The sequence below is a fragment of the Manis javanica genome, chromosome 11 (assembly GCF_040802235.1).
Source record: "Manis javanica isolate MJ-LG chromosome 11, MJ_LKY, whole genome shotgun sequence".
Lineage (NCBI taxonomy): Eukaryota > Metazoa > Chordata > Mammalia > Pholidota > Manidae > Manis > Manis javanica.
This window is the reverse complement of record NC_133166.1, coordinates 39490540-39515482: the sequence shown is the minus strand read 5'-3', so window position 1 is coordinate 39515482 and position 24943 is coordinate 39490540. Positions and strand designations below refer to the sequence as shown.

The following is a 24943-nucleotide window of genomic DNA, read 5'->3' as shown; positions in this document are numbered from 1 at the left end:
TGAATAATATCTCCAATTATTAAAACAACCCTGCAAGGTAGGACTGTCATCGCATTTTATAGATCAGAAAACTGATCTTCACAGAGGTCAAAAGACTTGCCCCACATCACATAGTAAGTGGTGGAGCTGGTGTTTGAACGCAGGCTTATGTGTGTAACTGTTACTGCCTACTGCTTCAGATGGAATAGCCTCTCTCCTGGCTTAGAGATGGGCAGGGTGGTGGCTTTCCAGCTCCCCATAACTGCTCCATCTGTGCTCATTCCTCTGCTCTGTGATGGGCCAGCCCTGGGCCATGGCACTGGCAGCTTCTGGTGGGCTTGTGAGCAGAGTGGACACAGACATGACAGGTGATGCAGCTTCCAGGGAAGGAAGGCACAGAACCAGCTACTCCAGGGCTGACCCCAGAGGTCCTGATAACGTGGCAAAGCAAGAGCTCAGTGGGGAAAAGGAGAAGGCGGCCCTTCTCACATTCCTCCCTGCTCAGCACGGAGCTCTTGTCAGAACCAATTACCATCACAGAGCGCCTGTACCTCAGCGCTCTCACCCAAAGACACTGACTGACTTTTTTGCTGTGCAGAAATGTGTCCCGCACTCCCTAGGAATGCCTTCTTACTCTGGTTGATACAGGTGTTTGGTACTATTCCAATATTCCAATATCAAGTCCATCTTCCAGTCTAGTCTCCCCCAGGCTCTTCCTGCCCTGCCCTTCTCCTGCTTCCTCTCCCTAGTTTTTCTTTGCCACATGCTCCAGCCATTTCTAGATACACCACCACCTGTCATGCTTCAATACAAGAAGAGGTGGGACAGTTTAGATCACCTGTAATGCTGCAGAACCTTGGGCAAGGGACCCAACCAACTTGTGCCTCAGTTTATTCATCTTCAAAATGAACACAACAGTAGTCTCTATTTTTTACTTTTTTAATTTTAGGATTGCTGTGAGGATTAAAGAAGAAAATAAATGTAAAGAGTGCTTTTGAAAAGCTCTCAGATGATTCCACAGTGCATCCGGGGTTTGGGAATATCTGGTATTAGACTGTCATCTCCAAATGAGTGGGTGGAGAAGGCACCCTGTGTGTATTTCAAGGCTGAGGTGCTTAGGTAGCACTGTGCCTGGCACAAAGTTGATCTTCTGGAAATTCCAGATATTGAAGGAATTCTATTCTATTTATCTGGAAAATCAAAGGGTAAACAATCCTTTCCCTAAAGCCTGAAACCGGAAACTGTGATCCTGCTCATCAAGCAGATCCTGGGTGAGGACTCTGCTGTGGGATGCTGAGCTGAAAGGGGCCCTGTCTGAGCAAACACGCCAAAGGGAACGAGACTTTCAACACGAGACAGATTTTTGGGTAAGTCAGTGTTTGGATGCTTACTCTACATTTCTTGTATTTTTTTGTCAGACTTCCAGGTTTCCAGGCCCATGCCAGCTTTAGACTCATAATGGACAAACACACTTTCTGAATCCTCACACCTAATTCCAGATGGAAATACTGGGAAGTGGTTCTGACCAGCTCTGCTGGGACAGAAGTTATTCTTAGCACAGTGGGTGTGGGTGGCAAGCCAGGTTCTTTTTTTTTTTTTATGTGACTGATGTTCAATTAGGCTGTGAAAACTAGGACAGCATTTCTATGTATGGGGGATAAGGTTGGAGGGGGGCATGTCCCAGCATCTCAGTTGTATATGGCATTTTGCTTTTTCTTTTGTGGTCTGCTTTCTGAGACAGCCTCATGTGAGGTGCTATTAGCATATGGAGTATAATGGAATTCAATGCAGAGAGCCAGGTGTTAGATCTGCATTAGTCAAGATTGATTTAAAAAAAAATGCAGGCCATCCAGTGGTCTTTGACAGAACAGTAACCCAAAAGGACAAAACCTTTCAAAACACATGACAATAAAGGACACATCTCTCTAGCTTGCACCCTGCACCCAATCAAGACTGGAGCAGCTAGGCTGTAATCAAATGCATGCAGTGACCCAAAGTTAAGACAGCTAATGTGACAGGAAGCAGTGCCAGCAAAGCCTTGAGAAAAAGGCTGGGACTGACCAAACATTTCTCAAAGGCTTACTCTGCGCTAGACACTTACAGAGAACATCTCATTTAATCTTGGCAAGGTAGAATATTGTTTCCTGTTTATAGATAGCAGAATCGAGATATGAAGAAGTTAGTGGTTAAGTGGCTGAGCTGGGTTGTGAACTCTGATCCAAGCCTCCAGAATCTGTATCCTTCCCACTGTGGCATGTCCTGGGTCAAAGAGCTCTGATTCAGCTCCCTGGGGAAGGCCACCTTTGGCTGCCAAATAAGGGCAAGTGACTGTACTGGCTGGGGGAGTATAGCAGCTGCTGGGAATCCCCTTATCACTAGTTCTGGTGGCAAGGTGCCCCTTGGTCTGGTTCAGCCGGGAATGAGCTCCTGACTCAAGAAGCAAGAGCCCTCTCAGGAGGTAGTGTTGGCTAACTCTTTGCCATTGGCCATGGAGAGCAGCAGGTCACACCTGCCTGCACCAGGGGGCCTATGAGTGGGAGGCCAGGCTCCAGGGATAGTAGAGGAACATGTCAGTGGATCCCACAGTGCTGGCAGCAGGAAAAGTCCCTCTGCCACCCTAGAGAGGTATAATAAACAGCTAATATGATAAGGAGTCCAGCTTGTTGGTAAACAGACTTAGACAAGCTATGGCAGTTGGGCACTGGGATGGGCCCCTCCAATCTATGTGCATGAGCCAAATTGGTTCTAAAATCTCATTCTAAAGAAAGGAGAAGCCAGGTGCCACCAGCTTGACCCCAGTGACCAAGGACATTGAAAGTGATGTTGAGAAGATGACTTAATGGCCAATTGGGATAACACAGTTCTGGCCCTACATCCTTGAGGCCAGAGCTAAGTTACTTTGCCCTTCTGAACCTAAATTGCTTCATGTGTGAAATGGTGACAAAACTAACACCTACCTCCAGTGGCTTCAGAAGATGCTCTGCCCAAGCCCACGGCCCCCTCTTAGCATTTCCATGGGCCTCCCCTCCCCAGCTTCCGTGAGCTTTGTCTCCAATGACCCTGTGTTTGGGCTACTGGAGCCCCTTCCCATGTGCATGCAGAGAGCTGCACGTATCTGAGCATTTACTCCCTGGGACCAGCCTATGGCCAGTGGCTGACTGCAGCTATATGAACACCCAGCTCTCTGGTCTTGAGATGGGACAAACTCTGAGGTATAACTGAATCTCCAGAGCTCCCCTGCAGGGTGAGGCTGAGACTAAGACTTTACATGAAACCACACATCCTTGCTTAGCTTCACCGCTGTCCTGCTTTTGTCCTGGGAGCACTTTAATAAATCCTAGATTCTCATCTCAGTGTCTACTTCTGGGGAACCTAACATAAGACACCTCTTCACTGGGTTCCTGTGAACACTAAATGACATGATTCGCTGATTCATGTGAAGTGCTTAGTTCCATGCCTGGCCCACAGGCAGAAATTAGTAAATGGTAGCTGGTGTTTATTTTTAGATAGAAACATATGAAATCGCTAATAATGACTACTTTGATTCAAAAATGGTAATTTCATAGGCATCAACCTGAGGATATTTTATGGCCCAGTCTCCTAACATTCTCCCATCAGCTACAATGAGAACATTTTTCTAACAAAGACCTCAGCCTTTCCTGGTGGGTTCTCGACTCAGTGTATTTTTCCCTGTCCTTCCTCGAGTAGTGCTAGCCTCCAATGTCCGCCCCCACCTCCAGTTGCTGGCATTTGGATTTTACTGGGCTGGGACGGGGCACAGATGCACTTGTTATTTTACCAGAGGACCATGTGAACTCAACTCCACCCTAAACAGGAGAAAGAGCAGGGGTGTGGGTGGGGGAGAGCAATCGATGTTTGTGAAATGGAAAAGGACCTGATCATAAACAAGAAAAATGTTTTCAACTTCCCCCCAGGGCAATGTTTTGTAAATATATTTCTGTTATATTTTCCTGAAAAGATAACTTTGGTGGCCTCTTAAAGTAGGCTGTTGTGAACCAATCCTTTGAAGGGCCATGGTGTATTTATGGCACATTTCAGCTTCAAACACTGAACAAATGAATACTGTGTTTGTGTCAACGTGGCACTCCCGGCTGACAGTGACATAAAAAAGTGCATGGAAAATTGTTGTTTATATTTCCTCTAGCTATCACTGCTCCAGCCTCATGACAATGGGGAAAGTTTACGGCACAAACAATCCATCTGCTATCTCACCCCAAACACAGCATCCCCTGGCCTCCTGTCACGAGGGAACCCTGTGGAGGGTGAGTGGCCCACGCAGTCACTGCTTCAAACACAGAGGAAACCAAGGGCCCAGGCAGAGATGGGCTGGTTCCAGATAAGTGAAAGATAAAATAAACCTGAAAATATGGGGGGACACTAAATGGCTTGCTTGATCAGCAAGTCCCAGCCATAGGCAAACAGGGAGCTATTGAGTTTGGAGAGCAAGTCTTGGGCAGGCAGCACAACGTGTCCTGGTGGGGGTGGGGAGACAGCCTACTGTCTGGGAGCATGGTCTGCCCTGTGACCTCAGTTTGAAGCCAATTAAGTGTGCCCAGCACACAGATATGCCTCACCCAGAAAATAGTATAATTTCTATTTTATTTGCTTGTTCATTGTCCATGTCTGTCCTTCCCCTCACTGTAAAACATGTGCCCACACTTGAATATAAGCTCTATAAGAGCAGGGATTTTTTTCTGATGCATCCCTAGAGCCTAGAACAACTCCTGGCACATGACAGGTACTCAATACATATCTGTTTATTGAATGAGTGAAATATAATTGCCTATATGGTCAATACACAAAAATGCCTGCGGAAGCAGCTAATGACACCGAAGCATTAGATAAAATTCAATTTTGCTCATTATAGTCAGACAAGAAAAATTCAACCCAAGTTTAGAAGGGTTTGTAACAATAAGGCATGAAGCAAGGAATAGTTTCTGCTTTACCAGAAAATGCCCTTAACGAGAACATCCTTCTGTGGATGTTTTGTCTGTAGTGTTTAGATGTTCCCAGATATTCATATGTTTAGCATTAGGTAGCACCAAGCTATGAGCTTTCTCAAACAAAAGCAAACATTTGGTTGAGGAGCCAAATGACCCTACTTCTCAGACATGGGTTTCCAGGGGGTGCATGTGAACAGAAGTGACTGGTGAGTCACCTGCAAGTCACAGATTGGGAAAGAAGCTTGTAGCTTTCCTTCTGGCTCAGAAAAGACCTGAGAGCCCCGCCGTGGGGCCCTGAGCAGGTGTGGAGCTTTCTTGCAGTGAGTCTGTGGAGCACAGCCAGAGCTGCTAGATGACCCCATTGATGTCTCTTTGGCTGGAGAAGAGCCACACCCGAAGCCACAGAGGGCCCACAGATGTCAAGCTGGCGCTCCGCCATGGACTTATGGACTGCGTCTCTCGTCATCATGGTTGGCCTCACACAAAACCCTTCAAACCACCAGGCCAGACAGTGGCAGGTCTGAGCCGTGTGGAAAGTATTCTCAGCCCCACTTCTCTAATTGGGAGCAGAGGCGCAGGCTTTCAAGCATTTAACTGTATATTCCAACACCCCAGTGCCAGACAGACAGACAAAGGTCTTCTGGCCCAGATATACCCAGTGTCACCCAGAAATGAAAGGGAGAAAGTGGGTTTTAGCCTTCTTTGCTCTCATCTCTGTCGAAGCTATCGTGCTCATGGCAGCAGGGACTGGGTGGGAGGCGGGGCTGCTCATGGCTTATGGTTGGAGTGGACCTCACGACCTCACACGTAACAAGGGTGCAAGAGTCAGGCGGGTGGGCCTGCCAACGTGGAACAGCCAGAGGGACACTCAAGATGTCACATTTCACTGGTGCAGAAGGCGGGGGTGGGGCTGGGACCTACTGAGTGATTGTATAAAACTGTCCTGTAGCCACTAGCCACATGTGGCCGCTTCATACTTCAAATGTGCCAAGTCTGAAGTGAATATAAAATATACACTGAATTTTGAAGATCTAATCGAAAATAAAGAATGCAGAGTATCTCACTAATAATTCTTACATCAATTTTATGTTGAAATGAGAATATTTTGGATATACTGGGTGAAATGAAGTATATTAAAATGAATGTCATCTGTTTCTCAATGTTGCTACTAGAAAATTTTAAATTACAGTTATAATTTCTCTTGGACAGCACTGGCCTAGAGCCTCATTACTATTATCATTTTTTAAAGGAACAATTTTTAGAGCCTTGGTACTCTATGTGTGATCCCCAGAGCAGTAGGATCCTCACCTAGGAGCTCGTCAGAAATGCAGATTCTCAGGTCCCACCCTAGACCTACTGGAAACAGAATCTGCATTTTTAACAAAATCTCCAGGTGATTCATTTGCACATTAAAATTTAAGAAGCCCTGACTTAGGTCATTCCTTAGGCCTCTTGGCTTCTGTGGGTTGGTAGGGCAGCTTTGAGGGCTATGGCAGAACAGACCCCAAAAAAGAAACATCTGGTCTGTGTAACAGTCTAGAGGTCATGGGATCTGAGTTCTCTCTTGGCTTTAGCCTTGAAATTGTTGTGTGACCTTGGTTGAGTCCCAAAGAGGAGCCAGTTCCTCATCCTACAAATGAAGAACTTGGACTAGAAGAACTTCAAAGCTCCTGCAAGAACCTTTCCTTGACCCAGCTGGTATGGCTAACCTGCTCCTTCTTTGAGGGTTCCCAGACAAATTGGGAGGGAAGGCTTGTTTTCACCCTGGCTTTTGCATCAGTCCCCTTCAGAATGGCCTCATACAGTGGGTAACTAATACATATGTTCTAGTTTGTCCTTCTGTGGGTCCTGAGAACTTTATTTTAATTAATTAATGTTTCCATTGTAGTATGTCAAGCACTTACTATGTGCTAGAACTGATTCTAAACACTTTACATGTGTTATCTCTTTTAACACTTGTAATGCCCCTGATAAAGTGGGTTCATTATAACTTCTTGTATATGAGGCAGTTAAAGAACAGAGAGGTTAGTTAAGTTGTCCAATCATATAGCTGGTAAGTGATCAAGTTTGGATTTTATTCCACTAAGCCCAACTCTTCATTCTTAACCAAAACAATAACTCCCTCTGGGCTGTTCTGAAACTCCTTACCATGTGTTCAGCCCCCAGTCTGCCAGGGATGCCTACTATCAATTCGCCACACTTGCTTTTGGTTTCCAGGCTCCACCATTTTCCCTGACACTGCTGACATCAACACCCTGGAGGATATTACCCTTGTTAGCTGTCCCCTCCACCTCCCAGCCCCTCCCTATCTGTGGATAAGGGGCAGCAGGCACAGCAGCCAGGGTGCCATATTCCCACTCCATCCAGGGAGCAAGCATGCATCACAGGCATGTTGCCTGCTGACTCGGGGCCCCCCAGATGTGGGCATGCACTCATGACTGGCGGACAGAGGAGTGGCCCAGAGGGGCAGCCTCAGACTGGGAGGTGGCACAACTAGGAATGAAAAAGGAAAGCATTAAGATAAACATAAGTGAATCAAATCAATGCACAAGGCCAAACTCTAGGTTCACCAGCATTTGTTTGGTTCTCATAGGATGGTCAGCATTATCACATAGGATGCCAGTGTCTGGTGACCACGACTGTCTCTCTATTGTAACTCAGCACCCACAAGACAGAAATCTCATGGGAAAAACGCTCTGTCCAGCTGCTACACTGACACCAATACCCAGGACACAAACACTATGGTTTTAAGGGATGGGGCTGGTTGATTAATTTGTCCCCAAGGAAATACTCTGAAAAGGTTTAATGCTTAAAATAAGTCTTTTTTTCTTTTTTAGGATCCTTCTCTTCTCTCACAAGTAACTTTTTTTGTAAAAATAGCTACTCATAAGATAATCATAGCAATGCCACCAAAGCCAGAAATCAAAAAGCAGTTTAGGTGGCTGAATATGAATGCAGTCTGGGGAGGGCTTCTCCTGCCTGGCTGGTGCCTGCTCCCCAGCCAGGCCATGTCCATTCTGGTGGCAGCCCTCAGCCACTTGTGTCACAGCCTTTGACCTGAGCCCCGTTCCCAGTGTCCCCCTTTCCCACCACCTCGTTCACCTCTTCCCAAATGTTTCCTCTCTTTCCTGGTTCCAGGTTCATTACCTCATCTCATGGCGTCCTTGTACTTATGCCTTGGAACTGACCCATTATTTTGACTTTGGCATCCCGACTGCCCTGACTATAATTTGCATTGTTCCTTTAGACTATTCCCCTCCTGTGCATCCCTCCCTCCTAGCCATGTCCTTACCCCACTATACCACTCTCCACACATACACACACACACACACACACACAGTCTGGGCCAAGAATGCAAGTCACTCTTTCTCTTTCTCTAGAACGTGCATCCATTTGCCATGTCTGTGGCTTTAGTACTTCTTGTGTTGAATTCCTCCCCTCCTCCACCTCCTTCCTATAGACTTACAATTTCCCTAGAGATGAAAGGATAATTTGAAAATTAACTTCTTATTCCAGCCTTTCTCCATAGCTCCAGGGAATATTCTTAGATCAAAACACATAGGGCCCGGAAGGTAATGATTAGGAGGGCACATGATGGGGACTCTGGGTTGCCAGTAAGGTTCTGTGTCTTGACCTGGGTGGTAGCTACACAGGTATGTTCACTTTTAAATAATTCATTTAACTGCATATGTATCATGTGTGCTCTTTCTGAATGTATGTAATACTTCAATGAAAATTTAACTTATTTAACTTTACAAACAAGCACAGGATCTGATTGTAGCTGAAAGGGAAAGCTGTCACCTGGAGACTTGCTATCTTGGTAAGGAATCTTTCTAACTTTTTTCTGGTTCATGTTAATGCAGCCAGGAGCTGCCATAGAGCTCCTGGGGCTGCCAGTCCTTCAAGGACTCCAGGCTGAAGGCCTGCGCTGCTCCCTGCTTCCAGGGTGGAAGCTGTATTGAGAGCATGTTGGTCTTAGATGTTGCAATGTCCCTTTTAAAACTGGGCAGACTCATACTCCCAGAATGATGAGTTTCGAGGTCCTTAGAGGAGAGGCAAAATGGTTAAGGGCTGCGTGTCTGGAGTCAGACACAGAAACCCGTGTTCAAACCCTGGCTCTGCCACTTCCTAGCCGTGTGACCTTGGGAAAGTTACATAAACTTTCTAATCTTCAGTTTTCTCATCGGCCAAATGGGGCTAATAACAGTGCCTGCCCTGGATGGTTGCTGTGGGAATTACCTGTATTGCATATAAAGGGTTTAGCCCAAGGCCTGACAAAAATATAAGCACCCATTTAAGACTAAATGGTGTAATCGAATGCAACCCCCTTAGTTTATATGAGAAAACCAACACCCAGAGTATGGAGTATCTTGTTGAAGGTCACAGCCAGTGTGTGACAATGACAAGGACCAGCATGCAGCAGAAGTCCTTAGGGACTGATGCACCCTCATTTGAGAAAAGGAGAAACTGAGAACCAGGGAGGGAGAGTGACTTACCCAAGGTCATCTGGCAACTTAGAGGCAGAGCTAGGTGTGGTTCAAGTCTCCAGGCACAGTTCCTGCTGCACTTGTAACATCCCCCTGCCTCACATGGCTGTCTCACTGGTGTATGTGGAAGTCTTTAGCCTCAAATACACTGACAGGCTTTTACTAGGCAGGAACAGGCCTTATATCTAGAGGCACTAAATACATCTTTGCAGAATAAAGGAATTTAAGTGCATGGGCTTACATGGGAACCCTGGATCTGCCCCCTTCCCTCCATTCTTCCTTAACATTATCTTGGAGTCTGCAAAGCTAGATGCCCCAGCCTGGCTGCACTTGCAGTGAGACCAGGAGTGTGGCCACAGAGCCTGACTTCATCAGGAATTCCAGCTTCTCAAAGACAGTCTCCTTCCACCCCTACTGCTGGGGTCTGGGAATTCGCAATGCTTCTTCCTCAACTGGTCCCTATGGAGGGATGATATCATGGACCTTTGAAATGGGAGGAAAACTCCTGCTAAGCTGGAAATTAAGGAGAGTTAAAGCCAGATGGCAAAGCTTCTCAACAGAGAGGGCAGGACAAGTCATCCACACGTGCCACGCTGAGAGGTCAGCTGGGCCTCCTGGCACTATGGCGCTGGGGCAGCTGTGGAAGCAAGGCCCAGCGAGACTTCCTGGCTGGGGCTTCGTCTGAGGGTCAGGACTGAAGTCAGCATTTGGGCCTTGCTCCCATCCTGCCCCGCTCCACTTTAATCACAGGTGGAATCTTCAGCTTTTCCTGAGAGCAATTTACAGGTCCTAATCTGTCTGAACCTATGATCTATGGAGTGAAGGACTTAGGATGGGAAATTAAGACTCACTACCCACCTGCCATGTGCCAGTCCCTATGCTGGGGGCCATGAGTTATAACGACCAGTGGCTCTGTAGGCCACAGTGAAGAAGCCAGCCTTGCAACAGGAGGGCCTTTCCTTGAAGGGAATGGGTGCTCCCATATTTGATCATCCTGGAGGGTGCAGGAATATGATGAGCCTCAGGACTAGAGGGGGGAGACATGTTCCCCTCACTCTGGCACCCATGGGAGTTGCACCAGATCTGCAGTGAGGAGAGGCTGTGAGCAGCCATGGGGCAATGAGCTGCCCTTGGCTATGTGGAAGCATCTGGAAGCTGGGCAGCCTCTCACCACCACTGTTAACCATGGTAGAAGCAGCACCAGCTCCAAGAAGCAGCAAGTTTTGGCGATAATCAGCATTTGGTGGTTCTCTGGGGGTTAAGTCTGAGTGTCCTCCATCTTCTGAGAGAGGAGAGCAGCCAAGACCAACCCTTGGGTTGAGGCCTGTACTTCCCCATCCCCTCTGGGGTCCCAGAGATAGCTAGTGGTAGTGACAGCTGGGCCAGCCGAATGGTGACCTCACATGGGACAGTAATGACCCAGACTGTGCTATGGAGACAAGAGAGATACCATGGAACAGAAGAGCCCCTGGGACTCTCTCTGGAGCACAAATGAGCCAGCACCCTGGGAAACCCCTCAGAAATGATAGGGGGACAAAGTGACAGGGCTATAACAGGTAGCAGGAAAAAGGAAGTATATTCTATTTCAACTGAGTTCAGGCAATTGTAGATTATATATTACCTCATTTTTCTATCACAATTGCCCTTGAGGGAAATAGAACCAATTATTATCCCCACTTTTCAGAGGAAGAAGGTAGTATTTAGAGGTGGCTATGTTAGTTAATTTCCAGCTTTCGGAGTTCACAAATGAGAAAGTCTTTTTAAAAATGGAGGAGTATGCATAGGTTGATATCTTTAATTTTCATAAACACATAAATTAAAAAACCAAAAACTGATACATCTATATTCACTATAGCTTTTTGGTAAAAGAAAGGATATTTTAATGTTAAAACATAGCAGGCAATCAATCAGAATAAATGTTGGTCTTTTAAACTTAAAAACTTAACATTGTTGAAGGCCCAGTTGAATGTGTTTCTTTTTCTCACCTCCCTGGGACCTGTGAGATGTGACCTTGCATTTGTGCTGGTTAATGGAGGAGAGATTGAGATCCTGGGATCTGAGTGACTGACTCACCCAGACAGGAAGGGGCAGAGCCAGCTCACCCAAGACCTGACTCAAAGCCTGGCCTTTCCAGATGCCCACACAGCTGTGCTGCACTGTGGCCAGGGCAGAGGAGACCCACAGAATCTCTAGATGCTCTCTGGGACACTCCAGGAAGCCTCCTCTCTGTCTCCTGACTGTCCTGCCCTTGGGTTTCTTTAATGGGCTCAGCCATTTGGCTGAGGATTTGACTAGTAACACCAGCACAGAGGTGAGCTCAGCATGCGTTTTTCTCTGCACCAAATTAGTGTCCACAAAAATTGAGCTCTTGCTGGGACCCAACGCAGCTGACCTTTTTCTCTTTTAGGAAAGCACCTCACCGAACCTGCACACTCACGATGCTGTCCCAGGGCTTTCTGCTCCCTGGCCATGCTGCAGGGAGGAAACACTAAACGGTTTTCTCCTTGCCCTTCCCCATTCCTCAGACTTACAAGGGCCCATGACAGTTTCCCAAACTCCAGATTACTCTTGCTTCCTCAGAGAATCACAAAATATTAGCATAGCAAGGAACTTAAAGGATCATTTCATCTAACACTCCCATTTTGTATATAAGAGGCAAAGCAGCCACTAAAATCCAGGTCTTCTAACTTCTAGAAAGAGCCAAGGTGGCCTAGTTGACAATCCACAGACAGATTTAGGTTTGAGTCTAGTCCTCCCCCAAATAGCTGTGTGACCTTGGGCAAACCTTCATTCCTCTGAATCTCATTGTTTTCATTTGAAAAATGGGCAAAAATAAATACCAGCCTCCCAGGATTCTCATAGGGATTAATTAGGCCATGCACCTCACACTCTGCTTGACATGTTATCCACAAAGTTCTCAAAACATATTTCCATCTGGGAAGTTTACTAAATCTCTAAGGCTCAGTATTCCTGCCTGTTAAGTGGGGATAATAATTGGACTATAGGAAATAATGTATGCACATAAAAGGTTTAGCCCAGTGCTTAACACATAGCAAGCACATGAGAGCAATTATTATTAGCATATCATCAGCTCCTTGTTTCTGTCTTCCTTGCTTCCCTTTCAAGTCTCCTGCTCCTTGATGCAGGTAAGTGAAAACCGCAGCATGTAGGATGCACCATGGATGAGTACCCTTTATGGTGGGTAAGGGGCTGTCAGTGGGGAGTGGGCCCACTGCTCTACCTGAGGCCCTGACGGTGTCCAGCATCCCTGGAGCCCTGCAGGTGAAGTTACTCCATGGCTTGCACCTCCTTGAGGTGCTGCATCAGGGTCATGTGGCCAACACAAGCTTTCCCAACAATCTAGGCATCTAGTTCCCTTCTCAGTATATTCTGTCAGGTGCAAGTGTCTTAAATCCTGTGTGAAACTACATGCAGCCTCCTGAGGCTCTCAGCCACCTGATGCATTCCATCCCCACAGAGTCCCATTCAGAGGTGCTACTGGTCTCTCGGCAGATTCCTGAGGTTACTTCTTGACCATCTGGTCTGGAAGAAATGCTCACTAGGCATGATGAGAGGATTGGAATACTGCAGACATGTGCCAGCAAAGGGAATTCCTGGAATTCAAACTCTCACTTGCCAGAGGCTGGCCAGATCCTCTCAGAGTCACAGACCATTGGCCTGAAGGACCACGGGCTCTTCCCAAGGGGGAATCTGTTGCTAACTCCCATCAGACTGATCTCCTGTTCAGGAGGACATAAGCAGACCAGTGAGCCATTAATGCCACAAAATCAGGTCAATAAACTTCAAAAACACAAAGTCAACCTGCTCCCAAAACTCAGTCAGTCATTTCACATGGAGGATATAATCACTTTGACTCTGAGATTTTGAAACACACTTGGCTTCAAATGTTGACTCTGCCACTAACTGGCTTTGCGGGTTTCCTTATCACTCAAAACCCCGATTTCCTCATCTGTAAATGAAAACAATCAAACTTATCTTTTATAAATGTGAAAATTAAGCTGAAAGTCGATGATGCTTAGTTCAGTGTCTGTCACAGTGTTATTTACTTAATGATGACCCAATTAGGGCAGAGCAGAAGGACAGCCAGGCCAGTGATGTCCCTGAGAGATGCTCACTACCATGCACGGATCATCTCCTGAAACTAAATTGTATGTATTAAAACCCTGCCTCTGCCTCTCACTGTAGAAAGTTAGTTACCTTTCTGTGCTCAGTGTCTCTGTCTGTAAATGTGATAATGATAAAACCGACCTCAAATGGACTTACAATCATTAATTTCTTAGTGTAAAATGCTTAGAACAATATCTGGCACATAGTAAGTGCCCAATAAATGTTGGCTCTTAATAAGAGAACTAAGTGATTTGATCAGCAGCCTGCATAAACTCCTGAAGTGTGAGTTTCAGGAAGCCCATTATTGTGCTGTCTTTCTGAAATGACAGGTGAGCAGAAGGCAGGAGACCCACATCTTTCCCCTGCATGAGCTCAATCCTAAGCAGAGGAGCCGTAATTTTATGACAATAATTTCCATTCCTACAATGGCAGCTATGTGCTAGTTGCTTTACAGATTTTACCTCTGATCCTCACAAGCTTCTGAAATAAGCATTCTTATTCCCATTTTATAGATGAGGAAACAGGTTCAGAGAGGTGAAGTGACTTGCTCAAAGGAGCACGTCAGGCAGGAATAGAAACAGGACTGGAATTCAGGTCTGTCTGGCTCCAGAGCCACACTGCCTCGCTTCCCTAAACAGAATGGGATCTGTGCCCTCGGGTAAGTTGGGGTGTCCACCGGTTCCTTAGCATTCATTCAGTTCCATTGCCTGGCTGAAATCGTTGATATTTAAAAACTGGACTGTAGGGGAAAAAAAACCCCTAAAAACAATAAACAGTGATTCAGACTGAGTCTTTACTCAGGCAGTTACGGGAAACTGGCGGGAAACAGCAGCCTTAGTCACTTAGGAATGGCCAAGCCCCTGAGTCATGGGCAGCAGGTCACGCTGCTCAGGCCAGAAGCCAGCACCACTTTCAGTGCCAAAAAAGCAGGGAAAAGCTCTGGTGAGGGGGATGGGGGCTGAGAGGCATGAGGAACTGAGGCGAGAGAGGCTTCTGGAGGTAAGCCAGCCTTGCCCTGGTCTGTGGCACAACATCCCAACTCCCAGATCTGACATTCCAGTCCTCATCTACAGCCACCCCCATCTTTTTCAACCTGATTTCTCTCTGTCCTCATTCAAACGCCCCACATTCTAGCCAAAAGGGATGATCCACCATGCCCGGATGTGCCCTGATTCTCTTGCTGCCTGGGGTGTCCTTGCCCCTTGCCTCAGGGGCCTTGGCTCTCTGGCCCTTGGGCCCACTGTGTATGTCTCTCCTCCATGGGGCCTTCTCTCCTGCTGTCCCTCATTCCTAAAATATTTATGGAGCACATAGTATGTGTTAAGTTCCATGGGAGTCACTGGAAATACAAAGATGGATTTAGACGTGGTCCACAACCTCAGGAAGCTCATATTTAGTGTCTGTCTCATCAGGGAACTAGGCGTACACAGGTGACTGGACAATAACCTCCACAGAAGACAGGCTCTGCCATGGGGAGCATAGGGCACTTCTGAGAGACCTTAACCCACTCTAGGAATGAGGAGGGGCTCCCTGGAGGAAGTGACATTGGAGTTGAATCTTGAAAAGAAGGACATAGTCAGGAGATGGTGGATTGGGAATAATAACTTTCAAAATCAAAACCAAAAACCTTTGGCAAGTAATATAAGCTAATTATATAAAAAAGGGGAAAAAATGAAGGAAAAAAAAGGAAGCAGAACAATAGCCCCCATATATTAAAAATTTTGGAGTAATTCCTTCAACTCTTCCTTTGCATATATCTATGTGTATAGACATATGTTATTTAAAAAAATCCAAGACAGGTTAATCTGACTATTTTGTGACCAGCTTTATGTTTCAAGATATATTATGAAATCTTTCCATGTTAATAAGTATCAGTCAACATAATACAGAGGTCACAAGTTATCTGGCCTGAGACAGGTTTTGTTTGGCTCCTGGAGGTGATGACAAATTCTTCATTTGAACACCTAGCCCTGGGTAATGTGCAAGCCCATTCTCTACAGGCCCTGCCTCTCCTTGCTCTCTTACACGAATGACTGATGCAAGCACTGGCCTTTGAGCCTGGGATCCTGAACGTCTGAATGGCTACCTAGTATTCCAGAATATGGCACTCCTTGTTTTCCGGGTATCCTACCCATGCCTCTCTTTTGACCCTACCAATTTCTACTGTAGATTGTGATTTATCATCCATAATTCATGTGGGATTATGCCAGGCACCCAGGGACAACACCTCTACAGAGTGCAAGGTGGCAGGGCAAGTTGGGTGTGGTGTCACCATGGTTGGGGCCAGACCACAGCGTGCTTCAGAGGCCAGGAGGGACGCAGAGTTCTCCACCCTACAGAGCCACCCTGAGTGCCTCTTGGTGGCTGGTGGCCTTTATTCTGTCCTTCAGAGGCAATGCCTTCACTCCCAGCACACACTCTCACACATGCACACATAATCACAAGGCACTCTTATGGCCTTTATGTCCTAGGAAATGTCTTAAAGATCTAAGGAGAGTCAGGAAGCTACCCAGATCCAACCAAATGCTGCTTTTCTCCCATAAAAACAGAAGCCCAGCTGCTCTGGCCTGGCCCACAGTGAAGCAGGCCTTAGAAGGTGAACTGAGTCACCAGCGGAGAGCTAGGCATCCTTGTGGCCTGAGCACTAGGGAACAGGACTGAGACAACCTCTGCTCATTGAAAGCCAAGGAGCCAATGGCAATATCACTACCATCAGCCTGGCAAAACTACCCAGCAGATGCCTCCACCCCACAGAGCTCGTGACTTCCACCTCTTCTCTGGGGTATCAGGATAACAAAGGCTGTGTCCCAGCACTACTACACAGCTGGGAAAGGCCGGAAACCACGCTGCAGGAAACTGATTGCTATGGTTTCCTGGAGCGTAATGTCACAGAAATTGCTTTCTAAAAAAAAATTTTTTTAAGATTTCTGTTGATTTTTCAGGGAGTAGTAAGGAGGCAAACATATATTTCAATATTTTCTATACACCAGGTATCGAGCTAGGTTCAAAATCCTCATAGCAAACCACTAGGCTTGGTAGTATAACCTCCATTTTGCAAATAAAAATACGGAAGCACGGAGAGGCTGAGACACCTGCTCACTGACACACAGCTGGCAGGTGGCAGAGCCAGTTTTGGAACCAAGACTGTCATACTCCAGTGCTGCTTCCTTTCCAATATATACACTGGGATTCAGGAGGTCTTGCCACTCAGATTATTCTTATCATGAGGCCAGGCCCTGGTGCAGGGAAGTGGGATAGAGGAGCAAGAGGACCAGGGAGGAGCTGAATCAGAAATCAGAGAGCTGAGGAATGAGGACTTCGGTAGCTTCTGATGCACTGGCACCAGGCTCTCTGGGTGGATGGAAGGGTCATAGGATTTGGTATCAGAGGGTCTGAGGGTAAGGTACATTTTCCCCCTATCAGTCTGAGCCTCAGTTCCCACATCTGTAAAATGGGTATAACATCCTCTGCATGGCTCAAAGTAACTAATCACTAATGCTACCATTCTGGCTATTGTTACTATTATTAATTATAATAACTGTAAAAATGAAATAGTAAATTATGAAATACTGTGCAAATATCAGTTAATTTAAGGGGGACCTGGGCAACTTTGGGGCTAACTTAGTGGTGGGACCCTGGGAATAGCTATGCAGGTGGTACATTCCACAAGTCACATGGCTATACATAGCAGCCCTGATTTATTGATTTCTTGGAGGGCGGGAGGCAACTTCCTCCCATGCACCCCTCAGTGAGAACAGTGATGCATGCATTAGTCCCACAGGTATGTATTGCATACCTAGCATGAACTGCATCCTGTGCCAGGAGGAAAACAGGAATAGTACATGCCCCTGCTCCTGGCAGCTCACAGACTGCACAGAGACAGGGTATACACGCCAACAGTTTTCTGAGGATGCTGCCCACAGAGGCATGCACTGTGGGTGTGCACAGTGGGGGGTATAACAGTGGGCAGGGAAGACTTCTCCGAGGAGGTATTTAAATTAAGCCTTAAAAGAAAAGTAGGAGTTTATCAAGTGAGAAATGGAAGAGGGCAGACTGGAAGGAAGGACCAACACCTCCAAAGATATAGAGCATTTGGGGGCTGTGTGATTAAAGGTTCAAGTGTCTATGCATGAGCAGATTGGGGAACGCTGGAGGAGTGGGTAGGATGAGGGCTGAAATGGAAAGGAGGGCTGGGACCAAGTGATCTGGGCCTGTTAAGTCATGCTAAGGATTCTGGAGCATCCTGCTGTTGAGGCAAGAGAAGGAAGCTGCTGTGTGTGATGAGGGATATGATCGTGAGGACTCCGGAGGCCCTGCGGGGGACAGGCCAGAAGCCACCAGGCTACAGGAACCCTTTATTTCAGGCCCCCTGCTAAGTTCTTTGCGTGGATTCCCTGCTCTAATACTCACCCAAACTGCGCAAGGTGGCCCAACGACGTCCCCATTTTGCAGATGAGGAAGCTGAGGCTTACTTAGTTAAGTTCTATGCCACATTTGAACCTACATAAGCTAGCTCTTTCCCCTCATAGTGACTGCTGTTTCTTACTGTGGACAGGGAGCACATTTCAAAGAGGCCAGGAGAGAAGTCGTGCTGTCGAAGGAGGGCAGTGGGCCTGTGGGTGGAAGCTGAGGGTGGAATGCCTGATGTCCCGGGCAGAGAAGTGAAGAAATACCTAGGAAGCTGGAGGCTCAGGAAAACCTGCTCTCTGGGTGACCTCATTCACAGAAACTTCCAGCTGTCACCACATGTTTATTGAGATTCCTTTCTGGGCCTGCCCCTACCTTTTTCTTGGAGAAGGTAAGCTTGGCCCATGACAACACCCCTGAGAACCAACTGCCCACTCCAAAACTGAGAGAAGGGAGCGGAGGAATTCAACCTCAGGGCTGGTTGTTTGTAACCTTCCATTGAGAAAAACTGCTGACCAGGAGCTGCAGCCATTCCTGCCTGTCAAGAGCAGCCCTCAAGCCCAAAGGCTGGTGCCCAGGGGGGCTATTTTCCGGGAAGGAAAACATAAGCAGTGCTCCTTCTGAGAGCTTATCCTCACATCTGTCTTTGCAAAAATCAACCCCAAGTGGGGAGTGGAAATAATGTCTGGAACACAGCAATCCTCAGGCCAGTGTCAGAAGTTTCCTAGGTCACTCAGGGAAGTGGCTTCTGGTATTCCTGATCTGAGGGAACAGAGGTGAGCAGGCATCTGCAGGGAAGAGGCTGAGGAAGAACTTGATTTTCAGCCAAGCGCTCCTTCCACATCCAGAGGCACTTGGCTGCGTGGCCTAGGCCTGACGAGGACCAGAGCTGTTCCCCAGATGCCCCTGCATCGCTGTTATTTGATTAGCTCCATGGCCATAAAAGGCTGGCTCAGCTTGGAGGAGGCACCCGGCCCCAAGAAGTGGCAAACTGAAGTGTCATAAAAACAGTTCCAAGAAGGGGAAGGGGAAGGCAGGGTGGTAAATTCAAATCATCCTGGACATGTTGTTTCTAACAGCTGCTGGCCTGAAACGGTTCTGAGTCCCTGTCCCTGCACTCTGCTGTTCCCAGGCTTAGCGCACTGCAGAAAGGTAACAGGTCTCCAAAAGAGAAAGATGTGGCCCAAGGGCTTTGGTGCATGTGCTGCTTATCAAAACCAAAAGATAATGTCCCAAATGTCCTATCATCCCCTCTGAAACCAATTCTGGGATTTCTATAAAACTGACTGTTGTGTCCCTCAATATCTTCTTCTCCCCCCACTTAAGCCTCTGTGGGAAATTCCTTATAGAATTTAGTGGCAAAGAACCTGTTCTCAGAGAAGTGGGTTAACAGAGTAGTGAGACATTTAGAGCCAAACTCCTCTAGGTAGGAATCTTGGTGTGGGCACTTACTAGCTGTGTGGGCTGGAGGAAATCACTTCACCTCTCTGATCTTTATTGCTTTCCTCACCTTTGAAATTGGGATATGATACCATCTATTTTTGAGAACTGTCAGAAGAATTAACTTCCGTGTATAAAGCATAGTTCTTACCATATAGAGATGCTCAATAAACACAGACATACATGAATATATTTATAAAACACAAATTGGTGCTGTAAATGGAGATAATAATATTTATCATCACAGGGTTGCTGCGTGGAAATGCCTTCCATGATAATGGGATAATGGTGCTCACTGTATCCTCAGAATTTTCTTTCTCTTCCTCTCCCTTGCCTCTGCTTATGCCTCAGCCACTCAGAGGTTCAGAACCAGATTCAATGCTTATTCCAGCTCTTGGATTATGGTTGTTTCTGACTTTTCTTTCTACCAACCATCTTATTTGCAGGTAGTTTGTGGCGACCTATCTCAAATCCCTCTTGGAGAAAGGCCAGGAGCAAGTAAACAAACATACAAACCCTGAAAAATCTGCCTTCTGCACCACAAGAACTTTTCCTCCCCCTCTGTCTGCCTCTCTAAGACCTAATCCTCTTCTTGGAAGGTAGCCATAAGCTGCCTGCCAGGAGCTACCTGGTACCCTGGCCCCTGACCCACACTGACTCTGAGATGGAGGGCACTCTGTCTGTCTGCAGGCCCGCCCCAGGCCTGAGTTGGTCAGTGTGGGACATGCCAGCTCTCAGCTTCTCTTAGGCTCCTTCCCCATGCCCTCCCTCTGCCACTGGCTCTGCCACTATGCCAGTTACCCTCAGTGCACCCTTCCTGCCCTCCATACCCTGGGCCCAGCAGATGGCAAAGAAATCTTGCTGATCACCATTTGCCAGGGTGTCACTGACTCCTGAATATACCTCCAAGAGGCAGACCCCATCATTATGCCCACTTTCTGGGTAGAGAGTTAACACTTGGTGAGGGGGAATAACTTTCTCAATCAAGGTCAGTTAGTGACAGAGGCAGGAGTAGAACCCAGGTCAAGAAAATGTGTTCCAACAGCCCCCCTTCAACAAACACTGATACTCAAGTGGACCTACCTAACTACTAGAGATGGATGTAGAGTCAGGCTCCGTGACTTTTTGGGAAGAAAAAGTACTGAGCAGGAAACAAAGAACTACACAAATCTCGAATACTTCTTGAGTGCTGACTCAGGACCCAGCACTGGGCTGGGAACTGTGATGAGGTCCCTCACTGTGCTGCCCCTTTATTGAGCATTTACTATGTGCCAGGTACCATGCTAGGCACCCTCTCCTTGGAGTTCCTGGGGCATGCAGTGCTGGCTCACTCACCCCTACATGCCTTTGCACTCCTGTCTCTCTGCCTTGATCTCATTCCTCCTCTTTTCCATCTCACTCCATCTCAGGCTCAGCTCAAAAACCACCCCCAGGAAGCCTACATTCCTACCCACCACTCTGTCGTAATACCTATTTATGAATGTCTCTCCCTCCAGTCTGGGCATTCCCTGTGGACATGGATGTACTTTATACATCTTTGTATTTCCCATCCAAACAATCCTGCTAAGCACACAGCAGGAATGCCTAAAGGGTTGCTTACCTAAATCAGGAGTTGGCAAGCTACATACAGCCTTTGACCAAATCCCACCTTTGGCCTGTTTTTGTAGGGCTGCTGTATGGCTAAGAATGATTTTTATATCTTTACAGGATGGCAAAGAAACAAAACAAAAATGAAAATATGCACCAGAGACCCTATGTGGTCCTGCAAAGCCTAAAATACTTATTATCTGGCCCTTTTCAGAAAAAGCTTGCCAGAATTTGCTCTAAACTGTTGAAGCTAAGTCTTGAGGGGCAGGTGGGGCAGTGGAGCTACAGTGATGAGTGGGGTTCAATCTGACCCCAAGGAGCTAATCTGGCTGCAGGAATAGGCAGTAACTGTAAGAAACTGGGGAGAGAGCAAACAATGCCAGTTGGAGAAGGGGTATTAGGGAGAGATTTCATGGAGAGAGCTGAGGCCAAAGGGGAGTAGAATTCCCAAAGTCACCATAAGTAAGGGGTAATCCCAGCTGAAGGATAGGACATAAAAACTAAATGAAATAAGAGGTCCTGTGTAAAGATGATATGAGAGAAACCACACCATCAGTTAAGGAGACATGTATGTGTACATATGCACATGTGTGCGGGAGATTGTTCATTATATGTAATGGGTTTAAAAGTGCAGACAAGTCATTGGTGAGACAAGAACAAGAGCAAATAGTCCAAAACAAGGCCAGTCACAAGAACTGGATCAGAGATACACAGCAAGCAGCACTAACTGGTTACCACCCTCCTTTATGATAGGCTTAGATGTAGCTTCAAAATGCCTCTCAACCCAAGCTCCAAGCTCCTCTGCCTGTTTGGAGTTCAAGCAGGAGATGTAACCTGTTTGCCATCTTTAGACTCTTAACATAGGATGGGCTTTGAGAAAAGGGGTCAAGAGAGCTGGCCTAGCCAGATGGGCTGCTCTGGGGAGAGGGTGGGGGAGCTGAAAGGATGCACAGGGCTCCTCCTTCAGTGGGCCTGGCGTTCCAAGGGGGCTGCGCGACCCAGGTTGTATCTGGAAAGTGCTCAGGCCGTGCTGTCAGCGAGGACAGGGAGTCATTACTTACCCTCGCAAAGTGCTCCATGGTTGTTATTTCTTTATTAGTAATTTCCTGTGGGCTCAGAGGAACCCACAGCCATGGCACACCTCACTGGCCACTCCCACCCCCTCCGTGGCCCAGCTGTAGCTTCAAAGGCTGGGCCTTTCTTTGGGTGGGGAGGGACTTGGCAATTAGCAGCCACCTCCTCCCTCCTCTGCCAGTGAGTCAGAGAGATGCTTGGTCAGCAGCTCCTTTCTGCCAGCCTGGTCCCTGAAGACTGCAGACATCCTTGGCGAGAGACTACAGGTGGCATGGGGCGAGGAGCCTCAGTGCAGCCACAGCCTGCTGCCTGGCTGGCCGCTCAGGGAGCACACCAGCCCTTCCGCAGAGCTCCTGGAGCGTGGCAAAGGCAGGCGCCTTGTGCCAGGAGCGCTTACCGAGCTCACGCTCCTGGACACCCAGCAGAGACACTGGGGACACAGCAGTGAGGAGAAGAGGCCAGTGCCCTTCCTCCCAGAGTTCACAGGGAATCCAGAAGGCTGAGACTGCCCAGTGGGTTCAGCGTTAGGTGGGGAGGCAGCACTCTGGGGACTTGAGGCTCATGGGGGTTGCTGAGGCCTCAGCAGAGATACAGTGGATCAAGGGCAATTACAGGAGGTGAGCACGGAGGGGTGGGTGGAGCCTACTGGCAGAGGGAACATGTTTGCTAGTAAAGGCCAGAGTCTATGTGTGCATTTGAGGGACTGAGGTTCAGAGAGGTCACAGAGTGCAAGGTGGGCATGATGAGGAAGGGGCAGAGCCCCTGATCAGGGTGGGCAGGACCAGATCACTTCAGACTCTGTGGCAAGCTGAAAGCATTAGGACTTTTTCTGGACTGCATCAATGGACAAACACAGGGGAGTGGTATGATCAGACTAGCATTTTAGAGAAACTGGAGACCTGAATGCCAGGTGAGATTCCACATCTAACCCATTGGGCACCAGCCAGGATATCACCCAGCCACTGTGGGTCATCCTGGACAAGCTGGGTCTACCTGTGTGTACCTGGCCTACCACTCGGTGGTTGCCTCTGGCTCAAAGCCTCTGCTCCCAAGTACTGACCTACGTAAATGGGCTGGATGTCACCAGTGGAGGAGGAGAAGGCTAAACTGCATGGTGCTCAATGCCTGGCACTTAGTAGGTGATCCATATAACTAGCTTTATACAGAGCATACTGTGCACCAGCATTGTGCTTTACATACATTAACTTAACCTATCATCCCAAGACTCTGCGAGAGGTGCTGCTGTTATCTACAATTTATAGATGTTAACATTGAGGCCCAGAGAAGGTAGGTAACTTGCCCAGGTCTGTACAGCAAGTAAGTAGTAGAGCCATTTTAAATGAAGAAAGGAAGAAAGAAATGAGAAGGGTCATCTGGTGCTTAGGAAGAGGAAAGTGAGGTGAAATGGAGCCAATAACCAAGGGAGGAACAGTGAATATAGGTGTCTGACCTGTCTGCACCTGTGGGGAATGGGCAGTGGAGCCCAGCTTGCAGATGTCTTGTGCAATTCAATGACCTTTAGACAGAAAGGCCCAGTACAGATTCCGACGGTAAGGAATAGCTCAGTAAGTCTTACCCGCTGGCTGCCCCCTCCCTGCAGCTGGGGCATGGCTAGAGTGTACACTTCTCTAGCTGCTAGGTGTGGCCACTCGTCCATCCCCCCATTCACCCATCTAGCCATCTGCTTGCCCTTCATTGACTGGCACCTCAAGTGGACGGACAATGGACGAAAACCCAAGCTTTCCTCATTGTCTCCCCAAGATCTGAAGTATAGAGGGAATCACCTGATGAGAAGGAAATGGGACACCCTCAGTTACCAGTGCTCTGCCGCAGCAGAAGTCAATGTAATGGCCCAGGGGAGAGGGCCAGGGAGCCAGCAGGCTCACCCCCAGGTCTGTGAGCAGATCAGCTGATGGGGAAGAGTCTGAATTCTGGGCAACCATGGCTTGTGAACCAGTGCAAGGTGGCTCAGTCTTAACCCCCTCCTAACCCAGTCTCAAAACAAAGGTGAGTAAAGAGCATGAATGAGGAGGGATGGAGAGATGGGATCCCACCCGGTCTGAGATGATATGAGGTCACCATTCAGGGGCACTTCAGATCACTGGGCTGAAGTACCCAGGTTACTCTTTAAAGCCATTGATGGAAGTAATGTTCCATATGGGATGTGCAGATCATATTTATATGTGATAAAAATAATGTCCTCGTTCATACATTCCAAAACATTTCCCTTCCTGCTCCGCCTGCTCAGATTCCCTCCTTCCTCTGTCCTCTCTCTTCCCGGAGGTGTCCCCTTGGACCTGGGAAGACAGAGAGTGGGAGAGTCAGTGGTCCTGTGGGCCTCGGCTGGGGAGCTGGGAAGGTTTGACCAAGACAGGCTTCCAGGGAACGGAGAGCAATGAGGGCATGGATGGGGTGCTGGAGAAAAAAGCAAACCCACAGCTCGAGAGGCATGAGTGTTGATTTTAAGTCCCTTGCATGGTGTTTGAGAAATGCAAATAAAGGAATTGAGTTATGTAGAAATTTCTTTTGGCTTCTGAAGTGTGTTCTTTTAACCAGGACACTCTTCAGGCTTGAAGCCTGGGGGTTACTGCTCCACAAACTGTGTGCTTCTAGCTAATCTCATGGCAAAGAAATCTACAAAACACACACTGATACTTACCCAGGGAGTTCTACAGCTCCTCAGAGACTAAACACTAACTTGCTTTACTCTGTCATTTCCTCATCAATTCACTCAAGAAGCTCTTAGCAAGCACCTAGCATTTTCTAGGACCTGTGCTGAGCACAGGACATCAGGGATGGCTCCTCTCCCAGCCCACCAGACCCAGCCCTGGGCCCTGCAAACCACCAATTGAGCTGCCTCCTCACTGTTGCTCTCCC

At 47.6% G+C, this 24943-nt stretch overlaps 1 protein-coding gene and 1 long non-coding RNA gene across 2 annotated transcripts in view; one reads left to right on the top strand and one right to left on the bottom strand.

Annotated features, from left to right (window-relative positions):
- The window catches only part of NAV2 (neuron navigator 2), a 703917-nt gene that overhangs the window by 398257 nt on the left and 280717 nt on the right, over positions 1 to 24943 (bottom strand). The window lies entirely within an intron of this gene.
- LOC118973982 (uncharacterized) overlaps positions 1071 to 24943 on the top strand; it is a 50565-nt gene continuing 26692 nt past the window's right edge. Inside the window, exon 1 of the long non-coding RNA XR_005063549.2 lies at positions 1071 to 1346. This is a non-coding gene — a long non-coding RNA (uncharacterized lncRNA). The remainder of the gene's footprint in view (positions 1347 to 24943) is intronic.